The 14,726-nt window shown below is 38.9% G+C and overlaps 1 pseudogene; it reads right to left on the bottom strand.

Moving 5' to 3' along the window:
• Positions 1–275: 275 nt before the first annotated feature.
• The window catches only part of LOC121317847, a 38,840-nt pseudogene continuing 24,389 nt past the window's right edge, over positions 276–14,726 (bottom strand).

Genomic DNA, 14,726 nt, shown 5'->3' with positions numbered 1-14,726 from the left:
TTATGACACATACAGCATAGGTCTCAAATGTACAGTTTTTAAAGAAACATGTTACACAAACATATCATTTCATTTTCAAACAGGATATCTGGTACTACAATAGGTCAAAGATGTTCCCATATTTGCTTGCCTTGTTGTTTCTCTTCAGCAGTGTCTTCTGGGTCAAAGCATATTAACCTGCCTTAACTTTGTTTCTAGTTAGTTTATTATGCATGAGAAATGAGTACAAACATTACTTTGCTTTTTTAACCAAGTAGTCCTTTCTGTGCTGGAGATTACAAGTTGAGCAGGTTCTTGACGGACTCCTTGTACTGGATGAGGGTACTTTCGCTTTCCACTGCATTCTTCAATTGGTAAGAGTTTCTGTATTCCTGCATGGGGCTGGGGTTCAGCAGCTCCTCTCTGGTTGGAGCCGAGCCCTCCTCAGAACCCTTCATGCAGAGCAGTGTCTCTAGTGCGTTTCTCTCAGAGAGGCTGCTCTCCGATAAATAATCCTCCATGTCTGCCTCTGTCTTCTCCTTCTCCCAGGGTTCGCGTTTCTGAATAAATAAATAAATTAACTAATTAAATCACCCTGTCATATACTGGGAAAAGGACAGGTTATGAACTTATAAATGGTCTAAAGCACGGGGCCCATAGTTGCACTAATATTGACAAAGATGATCTTGCACTAAGAATCCCTGTACCCCACAAGATATGTCTATATTTCCAACATGCAATCCTCGTGGGCTACTGAGTTATTTATAGAAGATGAGAGAGGTTTGTGGTAAAGATCATCAGTACTAAGCCCGCTGGGGATATGAACCCCCCTCTTGCTTGACAGGTCTGCAATCCTGAGAACACAATAATTAACTTGTCAGCTTTTGTAACAAATACCCCACCAATAATTTATAGAGTGCCCAATTATTACAATTATTTTTTAAATTTGAAGTCAGCAATTTTTGTTTTTACCCCATTTTCTCCCTAATTTGAAATGTTCAATTTTTTTTTTTTTTTTTTTTTTTTTTTTAACCCCTGTGCTGACACGGGACAGACGAAGACGAGCACACGCATCCTCCAAAATATATGCAGTCAGCTGTCCACTTCTTTTAACTCTGCAGGCCCGTCATGCATCTACCTTCAGAGCTACCGCAGCTCTGGGCCACTTGTAGGCAGACCCGCCAACAACACCCGACCTAAGCCCTTTCTATTCTGGGTGGTGCTCGGCCAATTGTGTGCCACCCCCTGGAGCTCCCGTCCATGGTCGGCAGTGGAATAGCCTGGACCTGAACTAGTGATCTCCAGGCTATAGGGCACATCCTGCACTCCATGAGGAGTGCCTTTACTGGATGTGCCACTCGGGAGCCCTCTATGCCCAATTATTTTAACCCTGGGTTTTCCACCAAATTGAGAATGACCAATTAGACTCAGTTACTGCAGCAATTCCCCACAACAGGTCAGGAGAACTAAAGTTCAGTTGTGTCCGCCGATCGCAAACCAAGCCAATTAGCTATTAACACCCAAGAGCTTTACAGCGGGTGTTGACGAGTTACCATCCTCTGGAGGTCTTTGCTTGAGTTCACCAGGCGCTTGGCCAGTAAGGTCTGCTTCACTGCAATCAGGAGAAACCGTCCTTGCGGGCTGACTCTTTACTAGGTGAGCCAGTCGGGGACCCTAGACTTTATTCTAAATACACAAATTTGACAAAGTTTGACTGTGCTCACTCTTGTTTTTGAAGATGACACTTATTTCAGTAAAAACATAAGATTTTTTTGAGAATTACTGCACAATTATGGAACAACATTACTATCCTCAATCAAGTGCATTAAACTGTATCCTTTCCAGTTTCAAGTTTTCTAAGTCTGCCTCACTGCCTGTAAAGCAATGATGGAGGCTGCCTTTAAATGTGCTTTCAAAACAGCAGATCAAATCCTTGCAGGAAAGCTGACGCTTCTCTTCACTGAAATTATTCCAGAAAGAGAAGCATTTTGACATCTCTGCCGCACAGCAAACAACAAGCGTCTCTCACAGAGATCGATTATCCAGGAGGTAATACAAGAGGAATGGCGCACCTGGCTCATGCCAGGGCACAAAGTATCTCTTCAAATTTCACCAGTCACATCATAAACTTCACTTACAAAAAACTTTGTCCGTGCCCTTAAAGCATGATTGAGTTTTGGATTTTTACAGCCACTGTAATCAGAACTAATGACCATCATTACATCTATCTCGTCAAGAAAATCCTTGTAGTAACCCCCATCCTTCTGGGGTTTGAGAGATACAGGCTGATAAACAGATTAGCCGGCCTCCTGTACCTCCAGTACACCATACAGAGAGTCTCAAGCTTTAATAAGATCTGGTTATCAGAACAGAAGACTAGGATAGACTGCTTCTTTACAGCTTGCAGTATGAAACACAAACCAACTGCTTAAATGGACAAGGGAAACCAAACTTTTATTTAGAAAACGATTTAATACATTTTACAATAGACTTCAGATACCTTTATGTGAGATTTTGGGAGTTTAAGTAGTTGTTGCAGTGTTCTAACATTATTAACGATAATAAACGATAGTAAACTAAAGCATTTAACAGCAGTCAGAATCGGAAATGAAAGTTACAATATTTATGTATTGTGGCATCTCTGCAAGTTTGGTAACAGAAAATATGATCTGTTCCTTGCTGCCTTTAAATGTCATTTAAAAAATTACAAACTCGCAGCTAGAGAGTACAGTGCTGATAGTTCAGTGCCACTCTGCTACTAAGATGTTTTGTTCCTCTCTTCCTGAAGACAAACTGACTATTAAAGAAGTTAGGAAGGCTGTGAAACACTGGTGCACAAGATAAACATAGATTCAGCATGATACTTCATGATAAAAGTATAGGAGTAACAGATATCAAGAGTTGAATGGACACAATATGACACGATTCAAAAACAAAAAAAACAATAAATAAATAAATAAAAACAGGCCTGCCGACAGGATGTCAGTTTAAAAAATAGATATGGATTATCTCAACAGAAACAACATCATAAAAAGGTAGGTGTAAAAATGGTAGTTATAGGACTAAAGTCTGCTTTGACATCACAAGGCTATTTGTCAATACATGTTGGTTCTGCTTAATAAAAGGAAATCCTTGGAACTGCATCAGAAATTAAAGTAACCACAAAAGGTGATTAAATTATTCCTTGGAAACAAAATCATGTGTGAGTCAATGCTCCTGAGCTGGTTAAGAATTTAATTAAAAAGAAACATGCTTTTACCTGCCTGTTCCCTTCTCTGTCTGTGCCTAACCTTGCTGTAATCCCATCGTGCAGATGGACACTGGCAGGATAGCACACCCTGTCTTATGAGCAGCTGGCAATGGAGAATTAAGCCCTCTATGTATCCACTGAGCAGGGAAAGCACAGGCTAACTTGAGGGAAGGTCCCATTCCTGCCCTTGATGCACCACACTCCTAACCATATTCCCATTTGCAACATGAAACCAGTCTGTAAATCTCATCCCTTTCCAATGTAAAACTCTATAATCCAATCTGCAACAAGGCAGTACACAAAAATCAAATATCACCAGTATGAATCATGTTTATATGACTGCTATTTATTAAAAATATAACCCTGACTGCAATATACTCCTATTTGTTTCTGCAGAGAGAGTTAAAAACTGCATTAGGTGCTCAGCAGGCAACTTCCACAGTCAGTGTGAGCTGGAGAGATCACAATCCTACCAGGGGCTGAGGGAGTGCCAGTTGAAATCGACTGGATCTTGATCTGCTGATGATGGACATAAACAAGTCTGATTTGAAATTGTTTTCAGGCTAGTCCCGGTGGCACATTAGAGGGTAAGTTCAGTTTACATGCCCTTCCTTTGGCCTATCTTTGAGACCGTCTGCAGGTTTCACATTGAGAAAATAGTAGTCATGTGGCTATTAATGGGTTACAGAACATGTACAATGTCCTCATTACCACATGTGTTTTAAAACATGCTGATGCATTTCTTTGAAAAATGTGAAAATTAGGTCAAATTGACATGAAAGGCGTGATGGTTGGTGGCCACCTTACTGCAGCCATTTCAATTCATTTGCACACTACTGCATGCTACATGTATTTTCAACTTCAGTTCATGTTATGTTGAAATTATCTATATTTTGTTACCCATCTATCCAGTGCATGAATTGTAAAACATATTCACAGGACATATTGTGAAGATAATGATGGACGCGGAGGTCCCCATAGCACCCTTTGGTTATGCTTATGATTTTCAAGTACTGGGGTGGAAAGCCAGTGCAAAACCCACAGGGCAGTTTGGACTGTGCAAACGAAGTAGGTGTAAACTCTTATCAGAGAGATATTTTACCTTGATCGCTTATGGCGTAAACACCTAGTTTAAAAGGTAATTTGAATTGCCATTATACTACCAATCTGGTGCGGAGTGGCTCTGAGTTTATTTGCTCCAAATCTGAATTCTAGTCAACTTTAAATATAACTGGCAGGCTTGCTTTGAGGAACAGTATGGAGAACAGAACCAATCTAATTCAGATTTCCATTACAATCAAAGGACAATGTGAAAATGTTAAGCCCTGACAGCCCTACCTACTCTGTCTCTCTCCCTGTCTATATACATATTCATACATTTAGTAAGTTGGGCTGGCAGCTGATATTGTTAAATAATTTGAATGGAATGGGGAAGTCTGTTCAGTGCAGGCAATCAGGATCGACATGCAAGCTTTGATAAGACAGATAATGAAAATGATAAAATAGTAAGGGGAACGCAAAAAAGATATTTAATTCACATTCAATCTACATCCTCTTTCACTAAATCTGCTTGAGTTAAATCTATTACATTTAAAGCAAAGACATTTTTATTCTGAGTTTTTATCAATTTGGACAGAAAAATTCCAGGGCTTTACAAAAGCTACTCTGTAGTGTGGCCCACTCAAGCATGTGAATATATTGATTTACACCAAGTAAACCAGGGCTTCACAGTCAGTATTTGTCTTAGGTAATATGGGGCAGTCTGGTTAACCTAGTACTGAAATTAAGTACTGACACAGCTTAACTTCACCAGTTTGCATTCACAAAGAATATAAGAGTAGGCAAGCTGTTTATCCAACCCTCATCTTCGATATTCACCTGTAAATCTGGGAAATTTATTTGTTTCACCTAATTTCATTTTTTTTATATATATATATATATATATATATATATATATATATATATATATATATAAACACTGATAAAAATACCCATGAAATTCAATATAAAAGAAAGAGACTTCAGTGTTTTGCTGTAGACTGTTAATAACAATTACATTCTCATAATATGTGATTAAATCAATCGTCCACATGCTGTGTGCATTAAAATAAAACAACATTTTGTATTTTAAGTAAAAAGGCTATTTTGATTTCCTAAAATTAGATTACATTTGTGGTGTAAAAGCCCTTTTTGTTCCCAGTGCTAATGTGTGGATGTGTCTGCCCCTCTTCTGCAAGAATAGGATCCTTCTGTGTTGTAAACATGAGACTTCTCCAGCGGGGTAAACCCGTTCTGCATGGACTCCTCCACTCCATTAGCAGAGCGCAGTCATTTCAAACACTTTATCCTTGCCTGAATCATCTTTCCTCACTTTAGGAAAATAACCAGGACAGCTTAACTAATGAGAAAACAAGCACTGCCAGGGAGTCTGGTCTTCAGGATTTTTAATACACAACTCCTTTTCAATTAAAGGTTTATTTAGGCTGCCAAAAATCCCTGGGTTTTAGTTGCCATGCCTTCATGACTTTCAAAGGTTTCACCTCTGGAGTCAGGGGATTGAATCAGCTCACGGCCGAGGTTGTAGGGAGTGGAAGCGACAGCGAGTGGGAGAAGTACAGGCGTGGAAAAGTACAGAGCAGTTTCGAAGCAGAAAGGAGAAATTGCATCTTGAATTGCTTTAATCAGAAAACAGAGGACATTGGGGAAACACAGCAGCAGCTCAAAGTCAAACAGCCGCGTGTGTTTTTCTGATAACAAACAAGCTGAAACTCGGAGCAGCTGATTCAAATTCAGCGCCGTTTTGAGACACGGGAGAGGGGAGGAGCCAACAGCACAGCAGAACAACGCAGTTAAACGAGGCAGTCTTCCAGGCGACAGCGAGTGGAAGCGACAGCGAGTGGGAGAAGTACAGGCGTGGAAAAGTACAGAGCAGTTTCGAAGCAGAAAGGAGAAATTGCATCTTGAATTGCTTTAATCAGAAAACAGAGGACATTGGGGAAACACAGCAGCAGCTCAAAGTCAAACAGCCGCGTGTGTTTTTCTGATAACAAACAAGCTGAAACTCGGAGCAGCTGATTCAAATTCAGCACCGTTTTGAGACACGGGAGAGGGGAGGAGCCAACATCACAGCAGAACAACGCAGTTAAACGAGGCAGTCTTCCCAGCGACAGCGAGTGGGAGAAGTACAGGCGTGGAAAAGTACAGAGCAGTTTCGAAGCAGAAAGGAGAAATTGCATCTTGAATTGCTTTAATCAGAAAACAGAGGACATTGGGGAAACACAGCAGCAGCTCAAAGTCAAACAGCCGCGTGTGTTTTTCTGATAACAAACAAGCTGAAACTCGGAGCAGCTGATTCAAATTCAGCGCCGTTTTGAGACACGGGCGAGGGGAGGAGCCAACAGCACAGCAGAACAACGCAGTTAAACGAGGCAGTCTTCCCAGCGACAGCGAGTGGGAGAAGTACAGGCGTGGAAAAGTACAGAGCAGTTTCGAAGCAGTTTGAAAGCAGGTTGACAGCTGCAGAAGAAACTAAACTTCAAAAAAAAAAAAAAAAAAAAACCTCAACATGGTCTTCAAGCCAGTAATCTGTGACACCTGCTTGATGTGGGAAATCCGAGAAAACCCAGCGGAGCTAAACCAAGTGTGCGTAAAGTGCCGCGCGATCCAGGATTTGCATAAACTAGTAAGTATGCTAGAAATGGAGCTGGAAGAAGTGAGACAGCAACAGGATCTTGAGGAACTGGCACACCCACAATTCATGGAAGTCTGCATCACCCCTAACAGACTGAAAGCCACCAGGGAGATAGAAGGTCAGAACAGCTGGGTTCAGGTAGGCAGAAGCAGGGAAAAAAAGAAACTTCGTCAAACACAACCACCAGAAATCAAAACAACCAACAGATTTGAGTCACTTCAGAATTTTGATGAGCAGAACCAACAACAAGAGAATGAAAGGAACAACATCCAGGACCCTATTGACAGTGGTGACCAGACAGCAAAAAGAAGGGAGGTCATGATTGTTGGGGACTCCATATTGAGAAACACAGCAAGTTCAATTCGCAGTTTGGACCCCCTTACTACAACAGTGTGCTGCCTTCCGGGAGCCTCGGTCAAGCACATCACTGAGAACGTGGACAGACTCCTGGAACGAACAGGAGACGACCCGGTAGTAGTCGTCCACATTGGTACAAACAACATTGGAAGAGACAGACCAAAATCCCTGCAAAACAAATTCAGAGAGCTAGGAAGGAAATTAAAAGAGAAAACCAAAACTGTGGTATTTTCTGGTATACTACCCGCACCTTGCAAAGGACCATATGGACAGCTGGAAATAATTAATCAAAACGCATGGCTGAAGACGTGGTGCACACGAGAAGGCTTCACCTATCTTGATCATTGGACCACATTCTACAACGAGGACTATCTGTATAGACGGGATGGACTGCATTTAAATAACAAGGGAACTAGTCTACTCGGAGAAAAGATCCTCGAGCAGGTTCGGAAGCATTTAAACTAGAAAGGAAGGGGGGAGAAATCAACAAAAAAACAGAAGGGAGACCGCAGTAAAGCAGCAGCAGCAAAGGTCATTCAAAATGATCTAGACAAGATTCAGAACTGGGCAGACACATGGCACATGACATTTAATAGAGAAAAGTGTAAGGTACTGCACGCAGGAAATAAAAATGTACATTATAAATATCATATGGGAGATATTGAAATTGGAGAAGGAATCTATGAGAAAGACCTAGGAGTTTTTGTTGACTCAGAAATGTCTTCAACTAGACAATGTGGGGAAGCTATAAAAAAGGCTAACAAGATGCTCGGATACATTGTGAAAAGTGTTGAATTTAAATCAAGGGAAGTAATGTTAAAACTGTACAATGCACTAGTAAGACCTCATCCTGAATATTGTGTTCAGTTCTGGTCACCTCGCTATAAAAAAAGATATTGCTGCTCTAGAAAGAGTGCAAAGAAGAGCGACCAGAATTATTCCGGGCTTAAAAGGCATGTCATATGCAGACAGGCTAAAAGAATTGAATCTGTTCAGTCTTGAACAAAGAAGACTACGTGGCGACCTAATTCAAGCATTCAAAATTCTAAAAGGTATTGACAGTGTCGACCCAAGGGACTTTTTCAGCCTGAAAAAAGAAACAAGGACCAGGGGTCACAAATGGAGTTTAGAAAAAGGGGCATTCAGAACAGAAAATAGGAGACACTTTTTTACACAGAGAATTGTGAGGGTCTGGAATCAACTCCCCAGTAATGTTGTTGAAGCTGACACCCTGGGATCCTTCAAGAAGCTGCTTGATGAGATTTTGGGATCAATAAGCTACTAACAACCAAACGAGCAAGATGGGCCGAATGGCCTCCTCTCGTTTGTAAACTTTCTTATGTTCTTATGTTCTTATGTTCTTATGTTGTTGGTCCCAACCCAGTGGACAGTAGTCTGCAACACAAAACCACCATAGTATTCGGCAGCTGAGGTGGAAGTTCTTCTGGTCCACACCTTTCATCAGGGGTGTAATGATCAGTCATGTATCGATGAATCGTGATACTTTCTTTATTGTATATTGGACTGTAAAAGAGGCAAGTATTGTTTGTACAAATAGTTCTTTAAATTAAAAAATGTGTGTTTTATAGTTGGTATGACTACATACTAACCCTGAACTTTGGTCTTATCAAAATAGTTAATCGTTAAATTATCATTTTATCTTATTATGCATCAAATAAGGTGATGATTTTGGCACAGTAATTTTTAGTACATTTCATGGACGGGGTGCGGCAAAAAAAACCAAGACTTAACGGAAAGGTCATTAATTAATGTATGTTTAGCTACATCAACATACACAAGAGCTATTGCTTTTGACTACTGACCAGTTTAAATGTTATTTTAGAGTACAAAACTTACAGTACATACTTCAGACTCTGACATTATTTGTGGCTGGAGTGACGGGTCCCTGAACCTGTGCGACAGGTAGGAATTACATCATCATCTACACTCTTGTGATGTACGTCTTTGTTATTCTAAAATATCTCACCTACACTTACCCGCATCTATCTAAATAATGTTTGAAACTCTCCCTTGTTCTATCTGTTGGTTGAGAGGATGGATGTACCAACGAAACATAAGACGTAAAAACTCAGCACATCTACTTAAATGTAAATGTATCAGATTTCGAGAATGCAGTCTGTATTTAAAGTATGAACAACTAAGGCCACTTTGCGCAGTCAGAAGGGCTGCGACACGATGCATCCTGTACAGAAAATAGTGAAGCTGCATTGCTAGCTGTCTGCGCCCGATGCATCAGCAGAAGTATGAACCAGGCGTTAGTTTTCCGCGAGTTGTAACGGAAGCCTCTGTAAGTCAGTAAACTTCTGTTCTCCGATGCATTTGTTCTTCTGTCTTTACTCACATTTTATTGTGTTAGCTGTCACCGGTTTACGTGCTTGCTCAGCTATCTCATTGGCTAATGTACATAGCTAAACGTAAATGCTGCGTGCATCAACCAAACAATTTATAGATATTTGCAGATTTGTATTTTCAGAGCACGACATACTGCATTTTTAAAAGGAAATAAAGGAAGTGCCTAATCAAAAGTGTTTTACGTTCCTTTTGAAGATTTCACTGACTTTGTTCAAATTCGCAATTTGCACGATCTCTGTGACCTCCGTGACAAAATCGTAGCCATATGCATCATGCATGTAACCCATCAGGACCATCACATGCATCGGAATACACATGGTACCGTGACCTTAGTTTATCTACACCAACTAGCAGGATTTCTGTGGTGAGATTAAGCATTGGTAAATAAACAGGACTGTGGACAGTTAAAAAGCAAACCAAAGAGTTCTACTTAAGTATAAAACTGAACATGATTATGAACACATCCGCTTTAAAAACACCCATTATGTGGAACAGAGTTACTATTCACCAAATTCCTCTTACCTGGATGCATACAAATCAACAAGATAGCGCACAAGCAAGGAAACAGTAAAAACACTCAAGCCAGGGCTTCAGATCTCTAAACAACTCCCCCATACAGTTTACCAAGTAGAAGACAGTCAATCCAGATCAGACACTGCAGAATGAAGAACAAGGGCCTGTATTACAGTGCCTTGCAAAGATACCATCAAGCTGGTCACTCACCACAAGGACTCGAACAAAGACTCCTTTGCTGGGTTCAATTACCTGCTTACAGCATGTTATGCTAGCACTGTATTTGGAAATAATAACCGTAAGGGCATCTACCATCTTTAACGCATAATTTGATTAGGTTATTTTAGAACAAACTCATAAAGTAGTACATAGGCATTTATTCTCCAGCAGCATATACTGAGAAAAGTAAAGAGGCCACTGTTTATTCTGTTTTAAAACTGCTTATTTTAAAAGACTTATGGACATATTTCTCAGGAGTTTACTCCAGTCTTTATCACAACTAGATCTGCTCAATCTATACCATGCTGGGATAAGAAATAGCTGCATGATTTTACAGTACCACGGAATCAACCTTCAACCTCCATTTTTAAGGGTAATCTTGGGATAAACTATGCAGTTGATGTAATCCAGCATGATTCCCCAGTGCTATAAAATGCTCTAAAACGATGTCTTTACCTTGACGAGGTATAGGTTGATCAAATCAATTATCTGTTATATCCATGACAGTTTAAAAAAAAATCCAAAAGCAGAAAATCCCAAATATAGAAAATGCAATAACATTATCTGAAACTGGCAGTAGATATCTATGACAAGCATTAACATCTAGCAATATCAGGACAGATTAAACAAATTTCTATATAGATAGATATATATAGATACAGATAGATGGCAAGCAAGTAGAACACGTCACAGAACAGCATAAAAACAATAATTTCAATAAATGCAACACAACAGAATGTATTTGTATCAAAAAAACTTGAATGCATTTTGAATTTTCTAATTTAAATTCTTTCATAAGCATTACACTCCATAGTGCATAATATAGAAATACTAAAAGAAACTTGACAAACCTTTAAACAAGAAGTCTTGTTCAAGCACTCTCTTTTAAAAGTAAACAGTAGTAGCTACGTGTTTAAATGCAGCCCAACACAGCCCTTGTGGATTCTACATAGTTAAAAGCTACATAGTTAAAAAGCTGCATAAATAGAGCAGAGGTTTGTTTTTTTCATTGCTTTTACACAAATAAATAACTCTTTTTTAAGGAGAAAAAATGAGTAAACTAAGCAATATAAGCAAGTCAGTTCCATTCACTCTGTAAATTCTAAATCTGAGCTACTGTAACATGAACAATGGCACCATCGTGATCTACAGTGTATCCACTGTATAAACGTGTGAATGTCTTCACATACCCACCCGATTCCCAAAAATCAGAAACACAGTCTTACATTACAAGCACATTGTTGGTTAATGTATGTATTTGTACCAGCTTTCAAAACAAATAAACATATTAGGACTTCTTTAACTGAATTTTTAAAACTTTTTTTGTACCACCAGTAGATGGCGGAAAAGTACTCCTAAACTGAGCATTACCAGTGAAAATAAAAGGCCTGCACATTCTGCTGAGAAATAAATAGACTTGATGCCTGTAGAAGTAAAAACACATGCAATCTCTCCCGAGTGCAGTGGGAAGTGCCAAACGTTTAACACTTTAACAGTCAAGCACAAGCAGAAAACCCCTTCAAGAAAACACATGTACATGGATTAGGGAGTGGTTAACTTGTAGAAAACATAAAGTACTGATTAGAGGAGAAACCTCAGAATGGAGTGTGGTAACCAGTGGTGTACCACAGGGATCAGTATTAGGTCCTCTGTTATTCCTAATCTACATTAATGATTTAGATTCTGGTATAGTAAGCAAACTTGTTAAATTTGCAGACGACACAAAAGTAGGAGAAGTGGCAAACACTGTTGCAGCAGCAAAGGTCATTCAAAATGATCTAGACAAGATTCAGAACTGGGCAGACACATGGCAAATGACATTTAATAGAGAAAAGTGTAAGGTACTGCATGCAGGAAATAAAAATGTGCATTATAAATATCATATGGGAGATACTGAAATTGGAGAAGGAATCTATGAAAAAGACCTAGGAGTTTTTGTTGACTCAGAAATGTCTTCATCTAGACAATGTGTGGAAGCTATAAAAAAGGCCAACATGATGCTCAGATACATTGTGAAAAGTGTTGAATTTAAATCAAGGGAAGTAATGTTAAAACTGTACAATGAATTAGAAAGACCTCATCTTGAATATTGTGTTCAGTTCTGGTCACCTCCCTATAAAAAAGGATATTGCTGCTCTAGAAAGAGTGCAAAGAAGAGCAACCAGAATTATTCCGGGTTTAAAAGGCATGTCATATGCAGACAGGCTAAAAGAATTGAATCTGTTCAGTCTTGAACAAGAAGACTACGCAGCGACCTAATTCAAGCATTCAAAATACTAAAAGGTATTGATAATGTCGACCCAAGGAACTTTTTCGATCTGAAAAAAGAAACAAGGACCAGGGGTCACAAATTGAGATAAGACAGAGGGGCATTCAGAACAGAAAATAGGAGGCACTTTTTTACATAGAGAATCGTGAGGGTCTGGAATCAACTCCCCAGTAATGTTGTTGAAGCTGACACCCTGGGATCCTTCAAGAAGCTGCTTTTTGAGATTCTGGGATCAATAAGCTACTAACAACCAAACGAGCAAGATGGGCCGAATGGCCTCCTCTCGTTTGTAACCTTTCTTATGTTCTTATGTTCTTATGCATTTGGCCATAACTGCACATTCATTCCATGTTAAACAAGTTAGTCTAACAAATGTCCATTCAAAGTTTTGTTGTATCAGGGAAACTGGTTTAATATTTTTTTTAAAAAATACGCTTCCTTATTTTCCCTAACTGCAACCAAAACTTCTGTATAAGTAGGTCATCAAAAAATAGGCTGAATATTTTGCAGCAGAGGGAACATTTTTGAGAGGAACAAATCGGAGCTGCTACAACCAGAGAAAGCGAGGAGAAGTATAAAAAAAGCTGAGAGTGGTGGAAATCTGGGATCGACTGCCGTGTTGGATTTTTTGCTCAGGAACCCAAATTGAATGCTGTTAAGATTCAGATTACACCTGAAATTAGAATGTATACCAAATAATACATGAACTTTAACTGCTGGTTTGACAAATCCAGAGATGCCAATACTTGAGAGTGAACAAAACAGCACCTGCCAAGCAGGACCTTAAAATAGGGTCTGTGAAACTTGATGCAAGTATCCAGTCAAATAAAGTTGAGGTAATATATATATATATATATATATATAGTTTCAAGTGAAATGTTTTTTTTCTTAAATAAATGTTGTACAGCATGTCTGTACTTTTAATGTTCTTGCCCCTTAGGAACTCAAATGCAACTTGTTTACATTAGAATGTCACTCCCTTCTGATTTAACTACCGGGGAAAATAAAAATCAGCTATGTGTAAAAGTCTTTATCCATCACCCTCGCCAACCCCCCCGCCACCCTAAACCCTTGCTATGCCAGTATTATTAACCATCAGAAAAATCTACATCCATCCCCGAAACTAAATCCTGGCTAGAAAATAAATAAAAATAAACACTAATTGATTGTGTCATGAAAGTTTAATAAAGTTTAAACTTAAGGGTCTGTAAACAACTTTACAATTGTATTTTATAATCCGCTGGATCAACATGTTTGTCTCCATCTACATCAGATCACAAAGAAAATGTAGGACGACAGGCTATAGTTACTGCGGCGAGCAATTATTTGTCTACATGTTTTCTGCTGAGAATATGGCTTTCCAACACCTTGTACCCTCTGGATCAACAATCGGGTTCAATTAACTGGTATTCAGGTACTCATGTGGACCAATAAAACAATACAGACTTAGACCCTGTTCACACTTGCCGTCCATATTAAAAGTTCAAGTTTTTAAGACGCCTCGACACATTCACTTAGTGACTGAATAGCCAGCTTAAAATATGACAAACTCCTTGTTTTGTTTTATCGACCGATAGCCTGCACTCAGAATGGAAAAGGTACCGGAATATAGACTAATCCTTTTGTAGAAGATATTTGTTAATATTTTTTTTTTGTTGTTGTTGTTTGTTTTTTTTTTTTTGGTAAAAGTTACGTCGTGTCTTCGTGTACAAGCAATATTTATATATATATATATATATATATATATATATATATATATATATATATATATATATATATAAAAAAAACAAACAAAAAAACATATTGACTATTTTGACCACCCACAATAACATTATTCTCTCAAGAACACTGAGGTATTTAGAACGTGGGAAACACCAACTTGCTAACGTTGACAGGTATAAATATTTATTTTCGTAATGGATACTTCACTCAGATTGCAAATGCCTATCAGGCTGTACCCAATGACTGACATTGACAAGACAAACTCATGCCTGACCACATAATAGTACTACTGCTCCCTCCTAAGGAAAGACATCACATTAAATAATAATAAATTAATTATTCAATAACTGGTT

This window comes from Polyodon spathula, chromosome 7 (assembly GCF_017654505.1).
Source record: "Polyodon spathula isolate WHYD16114869_AA chromosome 7, ASM1765450v1, whole genome shotgun sequence".
Taxonomy (NCBI): Eukaryota; Metazoa; Chordata; class Actinopteri; order Acipenseriformes; family Polyodontidae; genus Polyodon; species Polyodon spathula.
This window is presented reverse-complemented; position numbering and strand designations above follow the sequence as displayed.